The sequence below is a fragment of the Aulonocara stuartgranti genome (assembly GCF_965226115.1).
Source record: "Aulonocara stuartgranti genome assembly, chromosome: 11".
Lineage (NCBI taxonomy): Eukaryota > Metazoa > Chordata > Actinopteri > Cichliformes > Cichlidae > Aulonocara > Aulonocara stuartgranti.
This window is the reverse complement of record NC_138947.1, coordinates 23,847,424-23,873,634: the sequence shown is the minus strand read 5'-3', so window position 1 is coordinate 23,873,634 and position 26,211 is coordinate 23,847,424. Positions and strand designations below refer to the sequence as shown.

At 40.7% G+C, this 26,211-nt stretch overlaps 1 long non-coding RNA gene across 4 annotated transcripts in view; it reads right to left on the bottom strand.

The window, feature by feature from the left end:
* The window catches only part of LOC309716883, a 156,756-nt gene that overhangs the window by 50,977 nt on the left and 79,568 nt on the right, over positions 1-26,211 (bottom strand). For 3 of the 4 annotated variants that reach the window (XR_014279531.1, XR_014279533.1, XR_014279534.1), the window contains exons 4-5: positions 20,458-20,733; positions 350-406 (exon numbers count right to left, since the gene is read on the bottom strand). This is a non-coding gene — a long non-coding RNA (uncharacterized lncRNA). Of the gene's footprint in view, positions 1-349; positions 407-15,305; positions 15,369-20,457; positions 20,734-26,211 lie in introns of all 4 variants that reach the window. The other variant, XR_014279532.1, reaches the window with a different exon arrangement.

The following is a 26,211-nucleotide window of genomic DNA, read 5'->3' as shown; positions in this document are numbered from 1 at the left end:
CTGAGAACAGTGTAATTAGAGAGAAAGAAAGATAGGTTAACCCCAGGCACAGAGGCAGAAAGGGAGAGAGAGGGGAGGAGAGGTGACAAGGTTGAGAAAAGTCCCATGTTAACCTGGAAGAAAGAAAACAGGAACAAACGGGGCAAAGAGGAGCAAACAGCTGCTAAGGATTTACATGCCGTAAATTATTTATGCAATCAGCTGTAGGAGCACAGAAACAGAGAGAGAGAGAGAGGGAGGCAACAGAAAAAATAATCAGGGTTGCAGAAAAGAGAACAGGGGGTGAAAACTGAGAGACGTAGACACGTCTTTGCCGTAAGTTACAACAAAGAGAAAATGTTACACTTACCCTCACACTCCTGTCTAGACACAGCAATCTTTCCCACTGAGCCTCACTCTGACACACCTGAAACAAACAGTAACACTGTTTACCTACACATGTTACTCTCCAGTTACACGCAAAGCTTCAGATGTCTGCTTCCAGGCTATGAATGACAATGCGGCGTGCTACACGAGATGATTTTACGTCATCTCTGAGACTGTTCTCTGTGAGTTTGAAGTCTAAACGCCAAACCTTTATTCATCTTTCTGAAGATTTCTTTACATGTCTCCTAATGCATGTGAGTGCCTATGATCTATATCACAAGCCAAACAACCCATGAAACAAACTCACTGTGCCTCTACTGAACTGTGCATTATTAATTTCAACCTACAGCAGGTTCAGTTCAATTCAATTTTATTTATGTATTTTTTAAATTTGCTGTATGTTCCTACTGCAGGTGCTAATGATTCACTGTTACTGTGCTGCCGTGTATGTTTAACATTATTTACACACTGACATCACTTCAATAAGAACATCTGCTCCGCATTTACATAAAACACTGTAGTTAGCTTCCAGTCTTGACATTTTTTACACAGTATATATATTTAGCTTAAATTACAGCAGCTAAACAGCAGCTAAACACTGTAGCTTATACAGTCCTTAAATATTCTGGTTAAAAACAGCCTTGTAGGCTGTATTCTGAGTGTTATTGTGTGAGAATAATAATACAGTGTGTAAAACCCAATAGCAAAAGTATGAAGAGAAACATACATCAAATTTAATTTCAAGAGCCTCTTAACTTTCTGCAGGACTCAGAATGAAATATTTACTAAAAGAAACTGAAAAGGACAAACTGTATATATTTACTTTTTTTTTTTTGCAGTGATTTAGTAATTTAATGACACTGTCAGTCTTAAACTACAGCACTGCCTATTAAATTCTACCATAAACTATGGCACATAGAGTACATCTGAAATACCACATAAAACTAACAGCATCACTGCACCCATTGCACTCGCTCTGTGCTCACTCGTACACTGTGACGCCCAGGAGCTTTTTGAGAAGATGCTGATCCACAAATTCCCATGGGTTTGGTGGAGTGGACCGGAGCCAGTGGAAATTGCAAACAAACACTGGGGCTGCTGTGTCTGATGTGAGCAAAAACAACCTCAAAGACCTCATTCACACATCACATCTGTGCGTGTGCGATTGTGCATGTGTTGGGAAGTTCATAAAGAAAAGTGGGAAAAAATGGGAGCAACTGTGCGTGTATCTGTGTGTGTGTGCGTGCGCGTGTGTGTTTATGAATCTGAGGACTTGAAGGCTGTTCAAAGGCATTACAGCATTAAATTTATGAAGGCATTCACAGTAACACTGGCAATAAAATAGATCTCAGCTCCTAGCAAAAGTTCATATTAGGTCTTACTGTGGCAGGAGAGAGTGGGAAGGAGGAAGAGCGCGCGCGCGCGTGTGTGTGTGTGTGTGTGTGTGTGTGTGTGTGTGTGTGTGTGTGTGAGCGAGGGTGGAGGAAAAAGAATGAGGTGACACTAAAGGTCAAGAGAGAAACGGAGAGATGTTGAGAGGAAAACAAAAAAAAGCCAGAAGAGCAGAGGAACACAAACAGAAAACAATTTCAAAATGGGAAGAGAGAAACTTCTCATGACAGGCCAATGGCAACAAAGACCAGAACCAAAAATGCAAAGAGCAGCAGAGAGAAGCAGCAGCTCTCTCCTCATGTCTCTCCACCCCATGGTTTCAGTGGCCAAGTCCACACCACATTATGGGTCCCTAGGTTTTTTATAATGGCTGGGTGTGTTCTGATTCCCCGCTAAAGTCATTGCTAGTTAAATTCCATTCCTAATTAGTGGTGGGAATGAGAATGGAAAGGGGAATTGGTTGAGGAACAATTAAACATCACTGAGGGAAAACAATATTTTCAGACAACATTTGACACCACGAGCCGTGACAGTGTGGGACGAAGCATACGTGCCCACACGGCAGATTTTTCTTCCCCCCCAATCAATTTCAGACTTTTGAGCCAATTCATGTATAGCTGCAGTTAATACAACCTGCAGATATACATTTGTTGTTGACAGAATACATGGCGGGCAGTGCTGGGCAGCAACTAATTACATGTAATGCCAGAGTACTGCGGTCAGTTTTATACTGCATGTAGGCCCTGCAGAGCTTAACTAAGAACTATTAAGAACTGTTTTGTTATTTCAGGCTAAATCCTGAAACTGCAAATATGGCAGGAGGCCTGCCTATTCCACATCAACTGTGTTGTTGCACTGATGTGAACGGCAAACATTTGAGGTTCACAGCAGTTTCAAGGACTTTGCTGGCAGTGATATCTGCTTGACTGTTGAGTGCTCCTCTGGGGTTTACATTTACTAATCAAAATTTCTGTTTTGAGTTGAGTCTTTGTGATGATATTTATGCTTAATTTCTATGAATATACACATCAAAAGGGGCAAAAGGACGCAAATTTGAAAGATCAATAGCTAGTATAATAAGCGCTGACATTATGGGTTTACTACATTAACCATAGAAGACAGCACTATGGCATTTGTGTGGGATCACTCTGAACAAAATATCCAACAAGTTTTGACTCAATAAACACATTTATTGCAATAACATTTGGAGACTGAGAAATTTAAAATAAGTGAGCAGTAGCTTCAAGGCACAACTTCAAAAATCCAAAGTGTCCAAAACACGATTTATAATAAAAGTGCAGTTTTGTGGAGAATAAATGAAATAAACTGGCATCCCCGTTTGTTAAAATAGCAAGTTTTTTGTTAGCACTTTTACTCAAGCACTTGTAGTGAATGACACACACTCACAGACCCTGATGCACCTGATGTAAAGTGTTAATATGAGAGAATTAAGAATGACTATCTCAATGTTGTGATGTTTTAATAGCGTGCAGGTGACTAACATCTCGCTGATGGGAATTTGTTAAAGACAGACGTTTAATGAGCAGCTCTTGAGATTAAATGTGCCAGGATAAATAAGACTGGAATAAAACTTGGATATTATTGTCAATACGTGCTCAGTGAAAATATCTTGTTATGCCAAAAAAATACGATTCAGAGAAACCAATAGATTTTGTATGGACATTTTTGACTAGCATTACTTGTAGGGAAACCCAGCATTATGTTACGAACTCCAAATTTTTGGAGTGGTGAGCGGATTCTCCCACTTTAGGACAAAACACAGGCTCACATTCTTTGCTGTTTCCTTTTTTTTAATGAGTCACTCACTAACCCTACCTCCTCATAATGCTGACCACATAAATAAGCTCTCCCAAAAACCTCACAAAGCTCACATTAAAGTGTCATTTTTCAACTTTTTTAAACGTACTAAACAGTAATAGTTTGTTTTTCAGATTTCCATCACCACTGCTGCAAATTGCAAATGTGACCTTTTTTTTTCTGGAATGACACCGGAATAAATTATTTCAGTAAAGCACTCAGGCAGATTTTAGCTGCTCAGCTCTGTGCTTCACTCAAGCTTGTGGCTCTGGATACATGTGTGCAAGGGTGCAGAAAGCAAAGCTGCACATAGTGTAAATCTCACAAGATATATCATAACATTCGAGTCTGTGAAACTGTCAGTTCAAAGGCTCTTGGTCTCTAGCATATGGAGCAGTGATTTGGCAATTTAGACTATTAAATATAGACTAACAGTGAGCTAATGTTTGTCTATGTAACATGATCAAAGCTGCAAACATGCAATTATGAAATGAATGGCCTCCCTATCTCTACTGTTGCTTTACTCTTTTAATTTGCCCATAAAGCATTTTCAAGCAAACATTGTCACGATAGAAGTCAAATGTGCTGACTAGCAGCATAGCCATGAAGTCAACACACTGGAATGCACTTCCATCCCCACAGGAGCGAAAGGATGAATTAATATTTGATTGACATGTAGTGAGCCAAGCTACCGAGTGTAAAATGTGCGCTGAAAGCAAGGAAGAAAGTACAGAGAGAGGGGCATTATGATTGATTGACTGTACCTACTGAGCAATTAGAGTGAGATTAATTGGTTAGTTGTCACTTCATTTGACTGTTATTAGCCAAGGAACTCCTCTCTGGAAACCATTTAAATGCGAGATAATTGACATAATTGTTCTGCAGACGACAGAACTCCTGTGGTACTACAGAACACAGTCTGTGGGCTAACAAGAGAAAAAGATTAAAGGAAGAAAAGAAGGTTGAAAATCAGGTAAAATCAAGAGGAAGAAACAATATTTTGTACTCGTGAATATTTTAACAACATTTGAGGTCAAGGAAACTTACTGCTTGTGTGTTTTGAGCTGTGGATTTGCCAGGATATGTCTCCACACTAAGTGAAATTCTTCTTTATTACATATACATGCACACGCACTCACACACATACACACACGCCAACACAAGGTCGGACTTAAAAATTAGAGCAGGGTATGAGGCGACCTTGTGAAGCTCCCGTTAACCAAATAAAAAGTGTATAGGATTGATGATCCTATCAAAGCACTAACACATAACACATCGTATATTCCTAAACTCATTATCCATTAATGATCTTCCTAACTCATTCACTTTAAATGTTCATAATGTTTTTTAATATTTAAATATACTGCAATTATTGAATCGTTGTATAATTAATCCAATGCCTACTGCAACTGAGCCCATATTTTTAAACCTCTGTCTTTCCCGTTTTCACTTGTGCGATAAAACATTCAAACATTTACACTCTGCATATCAGTGTGGGAGATCAAGAGAAGTCAGCCTGCAAAATAAGCTGTCACGAAGATTAGATGTCATCAGTAGCATTGAGGGTCTAGCCCAATATTGCAATAGCATTCATTAAAAAAAGACATCAAATTACATTCCAAAGTGACGGTAAACTATGCGTTTTTCAGAGATATGATACAAACCAATTAAGGATAGTGTCTGTTTTCACAGTTTTAGGATTATCAGTGTGATAACTAAGCAGAAGACTAGAAGATGCATTGAGATATATCCGGCGCTGGAGGATCTTCCACGGGTTCAGACAAGGATGGTTCTGCACTGCATCTGCAGCCAAATCTGTTTCTTGTGTCCAATTCATAATGAACTGTTTGGATGACTGATTACATATAAAGTAAGTATCTCAGAGAGATGACACAAACAATAAATAATAATGAATAATGTTACAATAAAATGATATTTTTTTAAGCTTACATAAGCTTTTTCACTGAGTAAGAAACAGAACAGCTACACATTTGCAAGGCGTGGAGTTTACTTTGGGAGTTTAAAACAGTTACACGCCCAAAGGAAATAAAGGGCCCAGATGACTGTTAATTCAAGCTGACCCTTAAGGAACCCACATTAAGGATTACAAGACATCTTGTCCTATATGGAGTAATTTAAAATGACTGCAGGTAGTACACTGGGTTTAACTCCATGTTTTTATTTCAATATTTTAGCATGCACCCATTAAAGAAATGAAACCTATGAATGTGTTTAAAGTATTCTGCATTACTGAACATGTCTCCTGTTAGTACTGCACTTTTTCCAACAAGATCAAATCTACCCAGCGTCTGGAAAGAATTACAGTATGTTACAGTTGAGCATATCGTTCCCTCGGTGAACAGGAAATGGTTTATTTCTCCTGAGTGGAGCCTGTCCCAGCTAGGGAAGTGGCTAACCACATGAAGCTAGTGCGATCCAATCTGTTTACACACAGTAATTTGCACAGGTGAGAGAGGGTGGGCTGCTGGGATGAATGTAGGAGCCTTGTTTAGTTCTCACCACTGAGGAATTCAGGTTGTTTAAAAAAAAAAAAAAAAAGTAAAAATCATGAATTGATTTCATTTATTAAGCCCTGCTAAGATTTGTTCAGGCTTCAAATCATGTGTGCAAAAAAGGTGTGATGGATTTGTTTCAAAGTGATAACAAATGTAGGGAATGAAAAGATGTCTGCATTTAATTAAAGTGCAGCTGACATGAATACAGTCACGTAATATGGTATAGACAAGAAGGTGTGACGAGACACTATCTGGGAGCTATAAATATACAACAGTTCGTTATCAGGTTTAGTTCTATGACAGAAATGCAAGCAGCACAAAGTGGTTTAGCAGTCTGCACATTAAAAAGCAGCACTACTGTTTGACTGAACCAAGGGTCAGCAGGGGCCTTTTGGAGCTTTTACTCCCATATATTTTTGGGGCTTTTAAACAGATGTTCCCATTTCCTCCAGTTCAAAGACATATCAGGTAAATTGGACTTGAAAAGAACTTCCCTGCTGCATATATGGCTGGCTTCACATTCAGCTCAATTCATCATAGCCAAATTTTACAAAGAAAAATTTGTGTTACAAAGGTAAGCCTGTCAGGAGGAAGAAAAAGAAACAAAAAAAAGTCTTACAGTTGAGCCGCCCTGCTTTATTTTCACATGCTCAAGTGTGCTCATTAGGTCCGTGGTATCAACTGCTTCTCCTGCGTTAATGTGGAGGTGTTGTTGGCAGGTCATGGACGCACAGAAGTGTGAGTCTGACCCGATCATCTGGGCCTTGTACAAAGAGGCAAACAGGCAGACATGCACAAGTGCACAAAGAGACACACTCTTGAGTCTTCCAAAGATTCTTGTATTTATTCAAAGAAAGCGAGTCTTGGCAAAAGATGACACAGCTCCTAATCAACCTGGTCTCTCCATACAGCAGCCTCATTGAAAACACGTTTGTGTCATCTACAAAGCGCCGACATCTTATTCTATTTGTACTTTTGAAAAGCAAACAGAAGGTTAGGTATTTATTTTACATGTTTTTCATTATTCCGTGCTCATTCCCTCTCTCAACTATCTGCGTCCTTGATCTCCGTGCTCTGTGCTAGATTTTAACTTTGTCACTTTCCTACTTTCCCTTTCAATCCAAGGTCATGCAAAGGTTACTTCATTGTGACAACTTTCCTTTATTTTTTGTATAACATACAACAATCCATCCTAGCTCTGGTGGATATGCCATTCTTATGAGGTTATTCTGACTTGTTTACAACCTTTCCCTCCCCTTTCTTCTCCTCAAATCATTCATTTGCCCGTCCACATTGCTGATCGTTCATCACCGATACAGCCGTTCCTCCGTCTTTATCATCCATCTTTAGCTGCAGTTGTTTATGTCTGCTTGACTCTCTGCCGTGCTGTTTACTGACCGCCCTTGCTTTTTTGGGCTCCTCTCCTTCAACTCTTTACTCTGTTCAATTTGTTATAACTTCTTTCATCCCTTTCCATCTGTATCACTTGAATGCATGCATTTTAAATGGACTTTTTCCCTTTGTTTTCAGCTTTCCATTCAGTCTGCTCACCTCTGCTGAAAGTTAGGTCTTTACTTTGTGTTTTCCCTTATTCCCCATCTTTCGTCTGTGTGTAGCATACATTCAAAACTTGTTCCTTTCGGAGAACTTATGGAGCTCTTCCAACTCTCTGAGATCACATACTGATAAATGCCTATCCTTATTTGCCTCCAAGGATGAAAGGCAGTAAAGAAATCACAAATATTTGACCACAACAAACTTGATAACACCACCCCCTGTAACGGGTACGTGCGTGTGAGGGGTCTGAGGTGTAGCGTTTGAAGGCAGACCGAGGGGCAAGAGTATGCACACAAACACACACACATGCGCACGCATACATCGTCAGGCCCTGTCAGACATCCATCTCACACTTCAGTAGGCTATTTATTTTTTCTGTTTTATTTATGCAGCTATCTCCTTTCAAATTCAGCTCGCACCCATTCGTCTGACTGAGCGGCTGCCCTTTCTTTTCAAAGTGTAAAATTTCATAGACCTTGGGCAAAAATGGAAGAATGGGTGCGAGGGAGAGAGAAGAAACACTGCTAAGGTAATAACCTGATTTCGCCTCAGTTGGTTTTGATTTAAGAGAGGAAGAGTGTGTCAGAGAAACAGCAGGCGCTCTTCTGTCTCGCTTCCATGGCAGATTTTTGAAGAGCGAGGAAAGAGAGGGAAGGAGACGCAGAATGAAAGGAGAGACAACGCGAACAAAGAGAGATAGAGACAGTGAATCACACCCCATGCCAATAAAGTGAAGTGAACTGACACAAAGAAACAGAGATACCATTGAGAAAATGAGCGTTCTACAGAGGGAGACAGGGGAAGGGAGATGGAGAGGAACGCGTTGGGGGTGGGGAGTGGGGGTATTATCAGTGAATGAATTTTTAATAGCACAGAGATCAACCATGCCCAGGAGCTCAAACAGAAATAAATACCTTGCCTCCTTACTTTAAAACTCCTTTTAGAAAATATAACCACAGTACACAGTGTTTTTTTTTTCCTTCCAGGGTTTTTAATCACTCAGGAAAACGTGACAGCATACCTGACACCAGAAAACAAGGAGGAACCCTGACAGCAAGACGGGCAGGGACAGAGAGGCTTATGGGTAAATACAAGGTTGCACGTCACTCACACCACATACACACCAGCCAGCTGATTACCGCAGGTGTCTGCATTCACACATGAGGAGCATTTGAATTTTAAACTCTTCCAAATACATGTGTCAGCCCTCGCCCATCTGTCTGTCACCCTGCAAATGCCCTGACAATAGCACGAGCACAATTAACTTAAGCTGAGAGAATGTGCCAATTTACCCCCAATTTCCTGCTTACAGCGTCAGACGTTCCTTTCAAATGTGTATTTTTTTAGCATAATATATGAGGCAGGCCATTTCACTTGTCAAAAGCATCTCCATTTCAGCAAGGTTGTCCCAATTTGCTGATTTTGAAGCACATACCAAATTAGCGCGCAAAACATTGCAATTTTACCAGCTGCTGCGTGTTCTGTTCAAGTGTACGTCAGCGTGAAAGGCGATTTCAGTTTAAAATCTGGTCCGTGGTTCTTTCTATTTACATTATAGACTCTTCCAATTCTGTAGTTGTTCTTTTCCCAGAAGGTGTATTCAGAGAGGAAGAAATGCTGTGAGTTTAGCCTTTATATTTAAAGAAACAAAAACAAATAAAACAAGTTTATGAATTGTGCATTACTGCTAGCCAGCAAAAGCTAGGGAACTTTGAGTCTGCACTACAAATGAATAAGGATATGTATTAATAATTATTAACCATATTCTTATCATCAAAGGACATTAATAATAATTTCTACCTTAAATGATGCATATAGCTTCTTTAGACATGCCCAGATAGCTGTGAGTAACTGTCAGTGTTGGAATAATCTCTGTTCCCTGTGAGGTTGACACCCATCGCTAAGGCTACAGATATGATACAGTACCAAGTCAGTGGGAAACCAAGAAAATGGGAAAAAGATCACCAAAGTTCTTTAGAACAGCTTCAGAAGAAGCGAACAGCAGCTGCACTGAACTTCTCATTGCATTTCTTGCAGAGGGAGATTTATGCAATTACATTAAAAAATCATATATGTCTTAAAGTAAGTGTGTGCAACTCTTTTGTTCACTTGGTTAGCATTTGCAGAATTTATTGGCATCCAGATCCAAGCATTTGGACAGTTACTTATTTGTTTGTTTGGCAGACCAGTCAATTTCAAATAAAAATGAAGGCTCTTTCAAAGTTAATGGGGTGTTTAATACGTTGAACCTGGGAAATCACAGTTGGAAACTCTTTGAAAAAATGGAATGGACTTTCATAAAATACGAGCTAACAAGCTAATATAAGAAATATCTAATGAACTACATAGCAATCTACACTCAGTACATGCATTTCTACTCAACAGCTGCAACTCTGAATGACGCTTCCTTTTTGTGTAAATGGGGTTTTCTTGTGCACGTGATGGTACGTTCTAAGGGATCCATGCTCTACAGAATAATTCTGCATTAATTTCACAGTTGCAATTGATCTGCATATTGTGACAGTCCACACACATGTGTGCAGCTTCAACTGACCCCTTTGCTGTTTTCATACTTAATTTGTCACACCCTTACCGATTAGTCGACACTATAAATGTAAACGTTTCTTCATAAAACAAAGACAAATGGTTAAAGTGAGACTTTACGTATGTCCAGTTATCCAATTAAGGTGAATTATTCTTAAACGTTTCGTGAGTTATTCTTTGCCTTCATCCTGTTATCCAATTCAAACCTGTCAACAAATCTTAATACAGAGCGTCAGGTTAAATAAAGCTCAGTTTACCTTATTCAGATTTTCTTAAGTAACATTCAGTAGTGTTCCTAAACGACATTATTTATTTAAATTTATTTTCATCATTTATTGTCTACTTTGCCCCTGCAGGAGGAGGATCACGCTACTCTTTTCCTGGCTGAACTAAAGAAGCAGCGGAGTCCTTCTTCATGAAAAACCTGAAGTGCTTTTTCTTCTTTTGCAGGCACAGTTCCTGCAGATCTTTGTTCTGCGCTGTGAGGTTTGTCATCTCATTGAAAAGCTCTGTATGCTGCAGCTCAAGTTTCTTACACCTTTTCTCCAGTTCTTCTAATTTTTCCTGCTTTTCTTCGTGCTTTTCTTTGAGCTCTTTGTTTTTCTCTTGCAGTTTTCTTTTAATGTTTTTCTTGTTGAACTTTCCTTTCCTTGTGCATGACGTTGTTTGTTTGTTGTACTTTGTCAGATATGGCCAGTAACTCTTGATGTCTCCTCTGCAGGTCGTGAAGTGTACACTGGATGTCTTTATGTATTTATTTTCTGCCGTTGCTTCTCCTCTTGCATTTCAGTGTTTGTGTACTGCACTTTGTTGCAAATGGGTATTTTTGCTCACCATTGCTTAGATTTTACTCTGCTTTCTGTGCATATTTTTTCTAGTTCTTGTTTCTCGTCCTCAATTTCAATGTTTTTGTCATTTGCTTTGTTGTATAATACTCTTAACTGTACTTTTCTTCTCAAACTCTTGGAGATCATGTTGCATTTCTTTTTGCATCTCTTCCAGTTGTTCTTTGTTCTTCAGTAGTTGTGCATTTCTTTTGAGTGCTTGTTTAAACATCACTTGAAGCCCTTCATATTCTTCTCCATGCACTGGAGCTTGCATTGCATCTCCTGGTCTTTTTCTTGAAGCTTACACTGAAGGTTCTTGATCTTCTTTCTCTTGTTGCAGTTGTGTATTTCTTTTGAATGCTTCATTAAACATCACTTGAAGCCCTTCATTTTTCTTCTCGAATTGCTGGAGCTTGCACTGCATCTCTTGGTCTTCTTCTTGTAGCTTGCACTGCATCTCTTTGTGTATTGTGTTTTGGAGTTTGCACTGTATGTCCCGGTGCTTCTCCTGTGTTGTTTTTCCTTTATACAAAGCTCAAATGCTCTTCTGAGGGGCTTCAAAAAATCATCGCGCTGAGGAGTGCTGGGGTAATCTCTTTGTCTTGGGTAGTGGGTTTTTTTTTTAGACATTTTGATACCTTGTAACAACCCCTCTGTAAAGGATCCGAATGTTTTCAAATTCTTCTTAGTAGATGAATGTTTGACAGCTGCGAACCAACTGACGTATTGACTGAAAACTGAAATTAGACTTCAAATTTATTTTGTTTCCTTAGGAGTTATGACAACAGGCTGTGTATATAAAATTTAAAATGTATCATATTAGAGTGTTTAATACACTGAACCTGGGAAATCAAAGTTGGAAACTGTTTGAAAAAAGGCTTTCATAAAACACAACTGTTACAAGTCAGATGAATCATGGGATATAGCACAGAAGCTGGGAAAAGGCACAGACTGCACAGTTCAGAAAGCTAGCATGCACTGAGTGCAGATTGATATGTAGTTTGTACATGATTAGATATTTCTTACCGTCTTATTAAGAAAAAATTGTGATTCCCAGGAAGTCACTTCAAAAACATACTTGGTCTAAAACTGCATAAACCTTTGTTATTGTTACCTTGTTATAGCTAAAACATGCTGTAGCAGCAACCTTATTAGCCAGTAATTTCTCATGGGACACTGACAGATCCAAACCTGCTGTGGTCTGGCTACAAGAACATGGCTTGAAGCCTGCATGGATGGATTTTGATGGATTCTCAAGATTGAGGACCTTAAATGCTTGCCAAACTAACAATGTTCCACCTCTTTACACTGAAAAATGTCTTTGGCTGTATATTCTTAGTATCATTATCCTGTTAAATTATGAGACGCTGTCCAGGTTAATCATTCTCTAATGAGTTCTGAGTGCTATGATCCTATATACAGTACTATGCAAAAGTCTTGAGTGACCCCTCATTTCTTCATATTTTGGTTGGAAAATGGGATATAGGTTGAGGGATTTATCTAAATGTGCAAGCACAATTTGTGCATTTCTAATGTGCTCGAAAGTCAATGTTTGTTATAACCACCTTAGAACTTTTAGGCAAGTGTCCCAATAATTTCTTTGAGTAGCCTTCAAGAAAAGTTCTCAAAGCTCTTCTTTGGGGGGGTTGTTTAAAACGCAAAATACATTACCAACATGGCGTGCAATGTTGTTAATATAATGTTCCCTGCCATTTCTTCTGTGAACACCGTTGTTTTTAGAATGTTTGATTTCAGCAAAGCAATTGGCCTTGATTTTATCAGATGTGCTTCTTGAGTGTTTCTATTATGCTTACTTCATTTGCTTTTCTTGTCTTTACTTGCAGATGGCACGTAATTACAGCATATTTTGTATGAAAACGTTTAAATAAAGCGAGAGCTGCCCACACAGTGTCACATGTCCAATTACTTTTAAACCTTTTCTTTTGTAAGTTTCATAAACTTAACATAAACTTCAAGTCAAAGTTGAGATATGGCACTTTAACTGTAGTTTCCTCTACTTTATGTAAAATGAAATCACCACTGACTGTCTGATCACAGCGAGAGAGGACGGTGGTGCAGAGCCAAAGGAGATGATGTGGTCTACGCAGTGATGGAATTCATTTCTTTCCCAGTCACTCCCAGTAAGAGTCATTTCTGTTGTTTAACAAATCTATTGACTTTTTATTTTTAATTTTAAGTCAACAGACTGATGAAAATTCCAGCAAGCAATTTCAGAGAACAGTTCAGCAGTGAGTTTTTCAAAAGCAATATGGATCAACAACCACAGAGAATTTGGGATTCGATTGTTGTAATCTCCTACAGGGGAGATGAAGCCATATTGCACTACACAGATACTGTGCAAAATCTAATTAATCCAACCTGAATCTGAATTAACTAAAATACAACCCGTCTTCTTCTTCTTCTTCTTTTTTTAACCCCAACTCCAAACAGCTCTCCTCCTTCTAGAAGTAGAAAATAAAAACCCAACAATATATAACATCGCATCCACTGAACTGAAAACCATGATTTTGTTGTTGCTCGTAGAGAAAGTATCTTCACTCTAGAGAAAAAGCTTTTTTCTGCCTCTATTCATGTAGAAAAAAATGAATGATCTATAAACACCACTTGTATCAATAGTATAATAAGAATATGACTTTGGAATGAACATCATATCATGTTTCTGGGCTCTCTCTGTTTTGGAGTTAATCTACCATATTTGATAGCAGCTGTTGTTTATTTTGCCTAGAATGGAGGACTGCAAGCACTGGGTTCTATACACAAGAACTGTTTCGTACTGGTAATGCACAAAGAATGATAAAATATAAAGAAAACAGACAGTGTTTTCATCCCTGGGTGTCAAATAGTACTCTTCTGTCAGAAGTTGCTGCCGTCAGCGAGGGTAGCAGTGGGTTCACCTATTGCCTTTAGTTTAGATTTAGGTACCTAAACTATGTAGACTCAATCCCACCATGTTGCAATCAGAATCTGTCTGCATAAATGAGTATTTCTCATCTGTGATGCATCTCTTTGCAATCGGGAGCTGGAAGCCAAATTCAGAATCAATCCTTTAGAAAAGATAGGTTGTCAAGCGCCTGTCATTTTGCCCTCCTAGAGCAACTATGTCACTATTTGTGGAGCCGTTTCTGAATTTCTCTTTCAGATCTATAAGGTTCTTACTGGACTTAAATTTCTGTTTAATGTGAATTTCTTTTGTATGCAGACAGAAACAGATTTGCCATTTTCACCAAATTCACAAACAGATTGCAAGCGAATGGCAACTTAACTCCATTCACTGATAGCAGACCGATAGCAGCGAACTACCTTAGTCTTATTGCCCTTTTTATAACCATCTTGATGCACTGAAGTTGCTTTGAAGACAACAACTGACTACAAGTGGACCCCATCTTTAGAACAACCATTTCAAAGACAATGATATAACAAATTCATTGCACAAAGTCAAAATAATTTTGGTAATGCTGCCTTCTCCAACCACTGTTGGATAACACAACAGCAGCATTTGATTCATTTAGAGTCAGAAAAGGCTGAAAAGCAGTAACATGCTGATACAAACGGATGAGGACTGAGAGGGGAAAAAGCAGAGTAATGTTTGTTCACTGCAGGTCTGAAATCTCTAAAAGTGGAAAATCTATAAAATAAATAAATAAAATTCCAAACAATGCATTTTGCCTTCTTTTCATAATAACTTCAAAATTGTTTTGGGCACAATAAGCAGCTAATCAGTGACTCTAAATGAAAACTTTTTCCTTGAGCCACTCCAATATCTGTGCTAGCCATAGTGATAATAGCAGGTTTCACAGACTTATAAAGCTTCTGCGTGCTCATCTCCAGTGAGACAAACAAGGACAAACACGCACGCAAACAATGTGTGTCTCACTGAAGCCGACTCAGCTGTAATAAAATAATATAAAGTTGTACCACATTTCAGTTCATATCGGAGCAGTGGTATTATTCCCTGCACCTATTCCTATTATCACGGGCTCTCAAAATGACTCAAATTAAAACTCACATTAATCCGACAGTGTAATCCCTCTACTGCATGGAACAGTCTTTTCAGTCTGAGTGTGGATTAGAGAACACTGAGACCCTGTGTTGGTGGTCACTGGTGTATAACACCTCATAAAGATAATATGCTATGTGTGTGCGCGCTTGTGTTTTTCCTGCTGCGACGGTGGTCAGCACAATATAGCACAAAAAGCTTGCGTGTGTGGGAGGGGTTGGGTGTTGTACATGTGGATAATGTGCTTCTTTTACCCTTTGTGGTTACCTGGTGAAGAGGAAAATCCCTATGAGGTGGTCTTCTTGCTATGTGGACTACAATGAAAGCGGCCTGTAACAGAGGAAATGGTGAATTAATAAAATAAGCCCCCTGAGTAGAACACTGTTTGACTAGTCAGAGGGCACAGAAAAGGGATGGAGGGAAGGGTTTGGCAGAATAAAGAAAAACTGAGAAGGACAGATAAAATGGCACTGTTTGTACATGTTTTGTGGCTGTCTATAGGTTTGCAGTGGTGCGCTGAATATATAAAGGCCTAATGCACGCTGAGTGTATTTCATATTATCCTTTAGTGAATCAAGAAGGAAATAAATATATAAGTAAATGACAAGTTTTTGTCTCAGTGATCCCCGAACAAGACACACACACACATATTTTTTTGCCTGCCCTTCTTACTTACAATCAAGCAGCTTATCATGCTGCTCACACAGCATCCTGTACAGCATCTTTAAGTATCAATAAAACCCTAGCTGCAATCACCACATTAAAAGAGAGGACAAATGCACCTCTTGACCCAGACACATCTGGTTAATGGAAATCTGAAACATTAATAAAAACGCTATCGGTGAGCAATGCTCGGCTGCACACGACTCAGTGGAGCTGTGAATGAATATGCTCATTTTGCACGGTTGCTACATACCGAATGGGCACAATCTTAAAGGTGTTCCTTACTATAAAAACAGTTCATCTTCATTTGAAACAATGATATTATTTGGAGTCTGTGTTTGTGGATGTGTACGCATGATCCATAAAGAGATGTACACTATGTATATATTCATAGCTGACTTTTATGGCTGTGAAAACAGGTCCCACTAGTCTACAGTGGCAAACAAGCAGATATTATTTCATTCATCACCCCTAAGAGCTTATACTGTAGACTAGTAAAGCTGAATGCTGATGAGCTGACCATGAATCACTGCAACATCAAGTATGTTTATTAGAATGCTATTCAGATTTATTATTTAGTCTGGTCTGGTATTGTGACTTTGTTAATATCTAATATAAATGACAACATTATTGTTATTTGACGCTTTGGCAAATGGTTAAATAAAAAAATAATATGCCTAAGATGTATTGTTTCCATAGCGGCAACGACAACAGCAACTTCGTGTGTACCTACTACTGCACCCATTTTTGCAGAGCTGCTGGAATGGCACACCAAATGAATCATTTACAGAAAATTTTGATTTGTCAGTGCAGGATAGATGGATCCTGGTCACGCTGTATAACAAAAGCATGGGTGGGCATTTACAAAGTGTCAGGTACAGTGCAGAACAAAAATCTCCTAATCTCCTTACTCTTTGCTGTTCATTATTATTTTACAGGGCAGCCGTCCCAAATACATAAGGCCCCTACCCTGCTCAGCCCAGTCTGCCAAGCACCAATGCTGGGTTTGATATTCTTCCAACATCCAACAGGCTATGATTATTTCATTCCTTTTTTAACATAACGCATCAATTATTCAACCTTTGCGAGACCAGATTTGATTGCGTTTTTATTTAACAAAAATGACTGTGTGTGCGCGCGCCTCCACCCATCTAAAGGAAGACTGAATATAAAACGTTCCGCAAAGATAATACCTCATGGCTTGAAAGAGTGATGGATGGTGAAGGGGGTGGAGTAGAAGGAGAAAGAGAGAGAGAGAAAAAAATACAAGTACTCTGGAATAAATGATGACTGCATTAGCATAGGATAGCACAGGGTCCCTTCACTCTACAATAAATTGCTCCCCGTCTTCAAGGCAAACTGCCCACACAACAAGTGCAGCCATGACATTGGAAAGCGGGTGTGCACGGGTGTTTGCTTGGACTTATTCTGCTGGAGTGTAGCACTGCTGCAGCACTGCAACAGCCATGGAAAAAAGATTCGGTTATTATGTAGCAACACAAATCTGTTACATCCAGGTTTTTCAGTGCAGTTAAGTAAAGTCAAACACCCAGCGGTTAGCGGGGTAAACTTTCATTGTTTAAATGTAATGAAGGCCTTAAACTTAGCGCTCAAAGCATTTCATTTTTGTATTAATTAGTCTGCGACGCCCAAGACTCATTAATTCACACCTTTTCAAAAAATTATCCCTTTATCCCTTCGCCTCATTTCCTCTTTCTCTCTCTCTCTCTCTCACACACACACACAGGCTCACTTCACCTCTCTCTTCCCTGCCATTCTTCTCCTCTCCTCGCATCCTCATCTCTGCTAATGAGCCTACTTAAATCTATGCCAAAACACAAACAGCATGAGAAAAAGAAATAGGTACAGTGCTTAGTCTGTTTGTTAAAGGATTCATCATGTGAGCTGTTTTCAATAAATAATAAATGCAAGCGCTGACTTTTGTCTGCAGACGAGACTTTGGAACATGAATTATGCATTGTTATTCTTGGATAGGCCAACACAGGGACAGGGTGGCAGTGTGTGTTGTGTGTGCGCGCGTGGAAGTGTGTGTACATGAGGGTAGATCCTGATACACACTGCGAAGACAATGTTTCTGAGGCTTTACAATCAAGGCATGTGGACACAGCTCACTGTGATTACAACTCGAAAGACATTGTTTTGTTTGCAAATACACATGCTGCCTAAACCTTAAGCTCCTGGAAACTCAGCAAGACGTTTCTGTTTCCAGTTAGAAAGTTGAAAGGATCGCAAACTGCACTGCTCGACTATTATTAGTCGTTTATCTTATTCTAATCAAGTCTCTTTTATGGTTGGATGATGAAGGGCAGGATGTGTGTGTTTTCACTCAATTGCCCTGTGTGTGTGTGTGTGTGTGTGTGTGTGTGTGTGTGTGTGTGTGTGTGTGTGTGTGTGTGTGTGTGTGTGTGGGAGGTGTGTGAGGTGGTCCTCCTAGCAGATTTGTGTTCACAGTATTTTTCCATTTGATCCCTTCTCTCTCCCTTTTCTCCTCTTTTTGCAGCTTTTCCCTACCCTATAATCACTACGACAACAAAGGAAGCTTCGTTCCCGCTAGACAGTGGAAAGGTTTCACTGGCAATGTTAAAATATCTGTGTGTTTTCCCCCCCACTTTATTGTCTGTTGTCACCAGGAAATATGAGTAAAGAAAAAAAGCTTGATTGAAAATCAGCAAAGAAGAGAACAATTACAAAGAGGAGAAAAGAACTCACATCCGCCCGTGACAGCAATCATCACTGATCTCTGCTGTCATTTTTACTCCACAGTAAATAATTCATCAAAAGAAACAAAGGGGAAACAAATATGCAAATAAACCCCAAAAAGGCCAGTAACATCGGCCTAATGCCACAAGGGAAGAATAGCAGTGGATTATCATCATGGCAGGTTATGACTGTGATGAATCTGAATTTTTCTTGTTTCATCTATCTTGACAGTACTGAAGTCACACATACACACAGGGGGGAAAAAAACCTGGAGGGATTTGAGGGTTTGATTGAGGAGAGGAGGGAGGGGAGGGATTAAGGACAAGGGGAATGGAAGGATTGGGTGGAGGGGCAGGGGGGTAGTAGACATCGGAGGGAAGAAGAAAGAGATTTGGGAGGGGATGGAAGGAAAGGAGGGAGGGAAGCTTTTGAGGGTGTATTCGACAGTACTGTGAAAGGTAGCCATCAACGGCTTTGATGAAAAGTGCAGGCCTTCTAAAGCTTAGGAGTGACAGCATATGATTTGGTCAAAGCATGAAGCTTTTCAAAGGTAGACATTCTCACTCCCATTCATCTCTCTCAGGTTGAATATAACTTTTGGGCTGAGCTCTGGCAAAATTCTGAATTGGTTTGACAGATTGACTGCATATTGTCCCTGTGACTTACTGACAGTCGGCTGCCTGGAAATGTAGACATCTCGAAATGAAAGGGGATTATATGTAATGTTTCAACAGCACTAAGATCACAGGGTATTCAGAAAGACACATTTTGTATCTAGAAAGTGACACAAAATATGTATGTCCTGTATACTTTAAAGAAACCTAATCATCATTGCCCTGTTTCTCCAACAGCAGCTATACAAAACACCAAGATGTAAGAGTAATAGCTTTGAATGGATTTCCAAAACTGAAATTTCAGTGTTAAAGACGTACAAAAAGACATCAAACACTTTTTTTTACATGTTATAAAAGTCAGTCACCCTTAAAACTAACTTCATCACTCCTGCAAATGCACCTCTTGTGTATGTTATGCAGCAGAGTGTGTGTTTCCTACATTTGGTCACATACTCTTCTTGGAGTGGTGCTTGAGGCTTATTAGCAGTTTGGCTTGGTAATGTGACAATATGGACAGGCTTTCTGTGCCAACAGTCGTTAAAATCAAGGGCCGAGGTTTACAGTCCCAGGTCAGTGATAATAGGCAACGAGTCTGTCAGATGATACCACTGTGTCATTTTCATTCACATACATAAATACATAATGTTTGAAATTACATGCAATTTAACACCTACGCACACAGATGGACAAACACACACTCGTGATGCTGCTCTTACATGTAAAAGCATGCACAAAATTGAAAACACATGTCTGTGAAGCTCTGGTCCGGCAAATGTGTATAGCTCTCTCTCTCATACACACACACACACAGATAATAGTGTCTAATTTAGGCCCTCATATCTGTAGGGTTCTCCAGAGGACTACATTTCATCAGGAATACACCGATGACCTACATACTAGGAATACACAGACACACACACACACACACACACACAGTAATATATCCACAACATGCTTCAACACTGCCATACATCCCTAGACTATAGGGGTCTGCATGCAGACACATATAGTTCACTCCCCATACACTCTGGGTGCCACTTTTCACACCTAATCAGTAGCACATAAATGCAGAAGTGTAAACATGCCTCAAGTCAATGTATATGTGCTTCCATTCACCCACTGCAAACACACACACATACACACTGACTGTATGCAAAAAAAGATATGAACTCACATCCACATTAAAAGTTTGAAACATATCCAAACAAAGACCTATAAAGTATAAAATGTAAATCACATATATACACACTGAAAGGCTGTAGCTATAATATCTGGTCACATTACAGCACGTTAGAGTAGATTAAGATTAAATATGGTTTATCCTATACAGAGATAAGAACAAAGATATGTGTATAACAAGATTAACAAAAAATCTATTCGGGTTATTGTTTTTATCCTGACATGATCATTTCAGCACTCACCAGAAAACTCTTTGTAATGCTGCTTCATTTAGGACTCCAACCGAAACAACATTCAACATTGCGGTTGATTTCCACTTTGAGTGGTCCTGCTGTCCTGCTTGGGGCAAATCTTCCAATAATGTGATACAGAAACTGCGCCATGTTTCTGCTGAGGAGGACTGCGATTGCTGTATCGATGCTGTATTATGCATTCTGCTGGCACCAGACAGACCTCCAGTCATCATTCATCATTCATGGGCATCGTCTGTCAGCATTTCAGTCTATGGCCAAGAGGACCTGACAAAGAATGACAGTGAGCAAGAGAAAAAAGGAGGAAAATGTAACTAAATGCACCAGAAGGCCTGATTCATACACAGTCACCAAACACTAAGAAAGAGATTAAGTCAGAAACACTGACAGAATGAAAAATAAGGAGATAGAGTAAAATGTCGACTTTTATGAAGGAGAGAGGAAAGAAGAGTTGCCTGCGAAAAAAGACATATATTATTTCTACGAAACACATCCTGAAATCTTGAAAAGTGAAAAAACATATTCATCAACAGGTTAAGAAGACATTTAGAGTCCCTGCAATAAGACTTTTGGCAATAGTTGGAGACACAGGCAAAGACATTTATGGGTGGCTGTCTGCTCAATGCCATGCTTATAAATGGCTAAAGGAACCTGACTCATACATCTTATTGGTTTAGAGAAGAAGGAACTGAGGTTGGGACCACAAATGATGCAGAAATAGACATTTGAACCAGCATGGAAACACATTAACTATTTTCACATTTATGGGTGGTTAGAGGACCTGACTCATACATGGTGGCATCTATACTTCCTTTTAGCTCCAAAGCTTAAAATTTATAGCAATAGCAGCTTTTGGAGCTGATGTTGGACCACAGGTGATGGCGTCCTCATTGGATTGTAATATACTGTATTTCCAATTGAAGCAGACACACTGCCTTATCTGTGATGTTTATGCAACAAATGAAAGATTCTAGTTACGTTTCCATCACTCAGTAAAGAGCATATTAGGATAACTGATAGGAATCAAATTGAGACACAGAAGTTATTGGATGTTACTAAACAAGTATCAACTTTTCAGGCTTTAGGCGATATTTTATTATACTGCTTCCTCTTGAACTAAAGCAACCTCGGTTATGTGTAGAAATATCGATTCCAGCTTCACTCCCTAAATGAGTATACAACACATTCACAGCCTATGATTATATAATTATCTGTTGCCTCAGTAAATCACTCTAATTATAGGCACACTGCATGCGACAACTGAATGAAATGCAGGCTGTGTTTTCATGTACATAAATTGAGCTCGTAGAATCAAAAGATTCTGGTGTCGTTTATTTCAATAATAGCACGGACTGTTTGAGGCAATGCATCTGAAGGTTTGCACATTAGTAAGATGATCAAGATGCTGATGCTGATTAAATGTGCAAATATTGGAAAAACTGACACAAGACAGCTTTTTGTCTGTCTGCAAGGGCGATGACATTAATTCCTACTTTAATAATCAAAAGCACAGACACTCGTCTGCTGAGACTTATACTGACCTTCTGAGAAGCAAAAAGGCGCAGCCTGAAAGTTCTGCTTGTGCCACAATATTACAAATTTTCTAACAACAATAAAATTTGTTTTTTTAGACTCTTATAATCTTTGTAGAGGTAAGTTTTAGTTTCCACTGACAGCTGACTTACAGCTATCTTTCTTCAAGCTACAACCACTATTTGGGATTGTCAGCATCCTTTACATCGAGTTCCAGATGCTTCTATTAGGGCTAAAGTTTAAGTTGTACGAAGATAATACTAATAGATACAGGTTGTCCTTTGTTCCATCTGTTCTTCTTTTTGTTTGTTTTTCTAACAGTGTAGGATATTTGGACCTTGTATTGTGTTTTGTACGATGTACTATAATTATGTATTGTGTTGTGTTGGTCTACTGTCTGCTAAGGAAATTGCCTTGTGGGGAAAGGTTTTACTTTTGTACTCTGCCTTTCAAAGATGGTCTCCAGACAGATTTATTTCCACATATAAGTGCATTAATCAAGGAACAGTTACGGATTATCTCCTGCTATGCACCACAGACCAACTGCCCCGACGAGGAGAAGACAGAATTCTGGCGCGCCCTCGACGACCACCTGCAAACGATTAGCCCTGAGGAACACGTGGCGGTAGGCGGCGACCTAAATGGACATGTAGGCAAGGGGAGAGACGGATATCACCTATTCCATGGCGGCCAAGGATTTGGGACCAGAAACGACGACGGTTGCCGGGTACTGGACTACGCAGAGGCCCACGATCTTGCCGTGACCAACACCTTCTTCAAAAAGAAGCCGGCACACCTCATCACGTACTCCAGCGGCGGCAGAGACTCCCAAATCGACTACTGGCTAGTCCGAAGACCCCATCTCAGCCTAGTCACGAACGTAAAAGTCATACCATCAACCAATATTGGCCCTCAACATCGGCTACTTGTGATGGATCTCCGACTCAACCTTGGCCAACGACGACGAAGAACACCAACCACGACGGTGGAGAAGATCAAGTGGTGGCGCCTCCCTGAGTGCAAACAGCAGCTTATGGACGCCCTTGAACACCTCGACGTGGACTCCAATGAGCCAGTGGACAAGGCTTGGGAGAACATCGCCAGTCAAATACGTGACGCAGCAGGCAACACCCTTGGGGGCGACGAAGCCAGGGAAGCACTTCATCGACAAGCAAGTATGGTGGTGGAATGATAGCGTGCAGCAAACCATCAAGGAAAAGAAGTCGGCACTCAAAGTGTGGCTTCAATCCCGCAGCGATGGCGACTACCAGCAATACAGGGCCCTACGATCGGCCGCAAAGAAGGCGGTAGCAGCGGCAAAGGCATCGCACTATGACCAACTGTATGAAGAGTTGGACACGCCCGGAGGAGCGAACAAAATCTACCGCCTTGCCAGCAGCCGCCATCGAGCAACACAGGATATTGGCCAGGTCAAACACATCAAGGATGCCAACCATCAAACCCTCCGCGACCCGCCCGCCATCCTCAATCGCTGGAGCGAGTATTTCTCCGATATCTGCAACGTGGAGTTCCCTCACCAGCCAATCCACAGTGCCCCGCCCGTCCCAGGACCTGTCCCGCCAATCACCATCAAGGAAGTGGAAACAGCCGTTAAAAATATGAAGAATGGTAAAGCGACCGGACCAGACGACATACCAGCCGAAGTCTGGAAGCTGCTCGGGCGCCAAGGCGCCTTAGTCCTCGCCAGCCTGTTCAATAGCATCATCAGAGACGGGACCGTCCCAGCAGCCTGGTCAACCAGCATAACGGTGCCCATCTGGAAAGGGAAAGGCGATGTGGCTGAATGCTCCAACTACCGCCCGATCCGACTCCTAAGCCATACCATGAAGGTTTTCGAACGGATCATCGACGCCAGGATGCGAGAAATCGTCAACTTAACGCCCAACCAATGTGGCTTCATCAGGGGGCGTGGCACGACGGACGCCATCCATGCTGCCCGCCTGCTTTTGGAGAAGCACCGAGAGAAGTCCAAGACCATCCACATGGCCTTCCTCGACTTGGAAAAGGCGTTTGACCGTGTCCCACACGACCTCATCTGGCACTCCCTGCGATCACATGTAGTTCCTGAAGCCTACGTCAACTGGACAAAGCTCCTCTACCGACAAGTCACCAGCGTGGTCAGAAGCCCAGTGGGAACATCGCCGCCCTTTAACATCAATGTGGGCGTCCACCAAGGCTCGGCACTCTCCCCGCTGCTCTTCATCCTTTGCATGGACACTGCGACGGCGGATCTCCAGTCACCCCATCCCTGGACACTTCTCTACGCCGACGATGTCTTCCTGGCCGATGAATCGCGAATAGAACTGCAATACCAAACGCAGCAATGGAAGACTCGCCTAGCTGACTTCGGCCTGAGGCTCAACACCAACAAGACCGAATACTTAGAGGCTGGCCCCCAGACCGACGGCACGATCAGCGTCAATGGAGAAGATCTGGCGAAAGTACCTCATTTCAAATACCTCGGATCAGCAATGACGGCGATATCCTACTAGATGTACGAGCCAGGATCAACGCAGCGTGGATGAAATGGCGCCAAGTCACCGGCGTCCTGTGTGACCGAAGAATGCCCAATCGCCTCAAGTCAAAAATCTACAAGAGTGTAGTGCGCCCCGTCGCCCTCTATGGATCCGAGTGCTGGCCAGCCACCGCAAAGCACGAACAAGCCCTTCACACGATGGAAATGCGGATGCTGCGATGGTGCCTAGGCCTAACACGATGGGACCACGTCATGAACACCGACGTTAGAAAGAGGATGGGAATCGCGCCAATCACAGATAAGATGCAAGAAGCGAGGCTGCGGTGGTACGGACATGTGGTACGGAGCGATGAGAACTCAGTGGTGAGAACAGCACTGCGGCTCAGCCCCCAAGGACGTCGACCTAGAGGCAGACCAAAGCGGAGATGGATGGACCGAATCAAGGACGACGTGAAGAAGATCGAAGCCGATCTGACCGACGCCCTTGACCGACCCAAGTGGAGACGACTTTGCAGAAAAGCGGACCCTGCAACCGAGCGGGAAAAACGCTAGGAGGAAGAAGAATCAAGGAACAGTTAATAACACATTTTAGCTAGTGCACGACAACATGCCCAGTCTGGAGTGCTTCAACAGGATTGCTGAGGTTGATAAGAGAAATGTCCTGACATATATTGGATGGACTGCCATGTCATTTGGTACACAAATGTCATGTCCCCATCAGGATTTGAACAGATTTTTATTGATTTCTTTTAAACTGGCACATAAAATTAGGGATTTTTTCTCTATCCAATTGTTGTTAACATGCTAGCATTTAGAACGTCTGTGATGATGTATAGTCTCATAGACATACAAACATGACCATAGATTTTCTTTACATTGTTTCCCTTTGCTTTGTTCATTTCAAGCATAATTTCTAGTTTAAAATCATAATTTATTCAAAATTATTTCTACATTCCATCAATGTTAAAGCAGCTACATATAAAAAAAATATTTAAAAATTAAAGGTATCCCAAAGTTACAAAACTGTACAAATGAGGACCTTTAGTTACAGTTACACTGTTGTTTTTCTTTATGTACTCCTGTCTGCAAAATTTAACAACACAAACTGAATGTTATGTAATGAGGTAAGTTGCAAATGAAAAGTATTTATCTGAAATAAGAAACAAAGAAGAGGGAAATTTAAAGCGCAGTCAGACAGAGAGTAAGAAGAGGTTGAGTAGAACAAACAGCACTTTGTAATCACACATTCACAATGTGCTACCAAAGAGCTCAGCTACTGTTATGTAAACCAGGATGAAACATTCATAGCCAAAAACCTCATCGGACTATCGACCCATTGAGATTGTGCGTGAAAGACGCATATGGAGGGCTGGCTACGATCTGAATCTCATCCATAAAAACAGGAATGCTTAGAAAGGCTCAGTGTGTTAGACAGATGTCAAACTTACTGAATTACCGGTACACTACTTAAGAAACACTTTTACTGGTATGAACTGAAAAATGCTTCCAGAGAAACTAAAGTTGTATTGATAGGGATTGTTGGGTAGAAGGGAGAAGATGAAGGGCAATAAGAGGGGTATATAAGAGGGGAGAATGGAAGAAAATACAGATAGGGATTAGGCAATAAAAAGACAGATGAGATCAAGAGACCGTTCTGACACGCTCAAGCAGCCAATGCTTTCTGTGAGCCTGGGAGCAGCTGAGCTGAGTGGTTG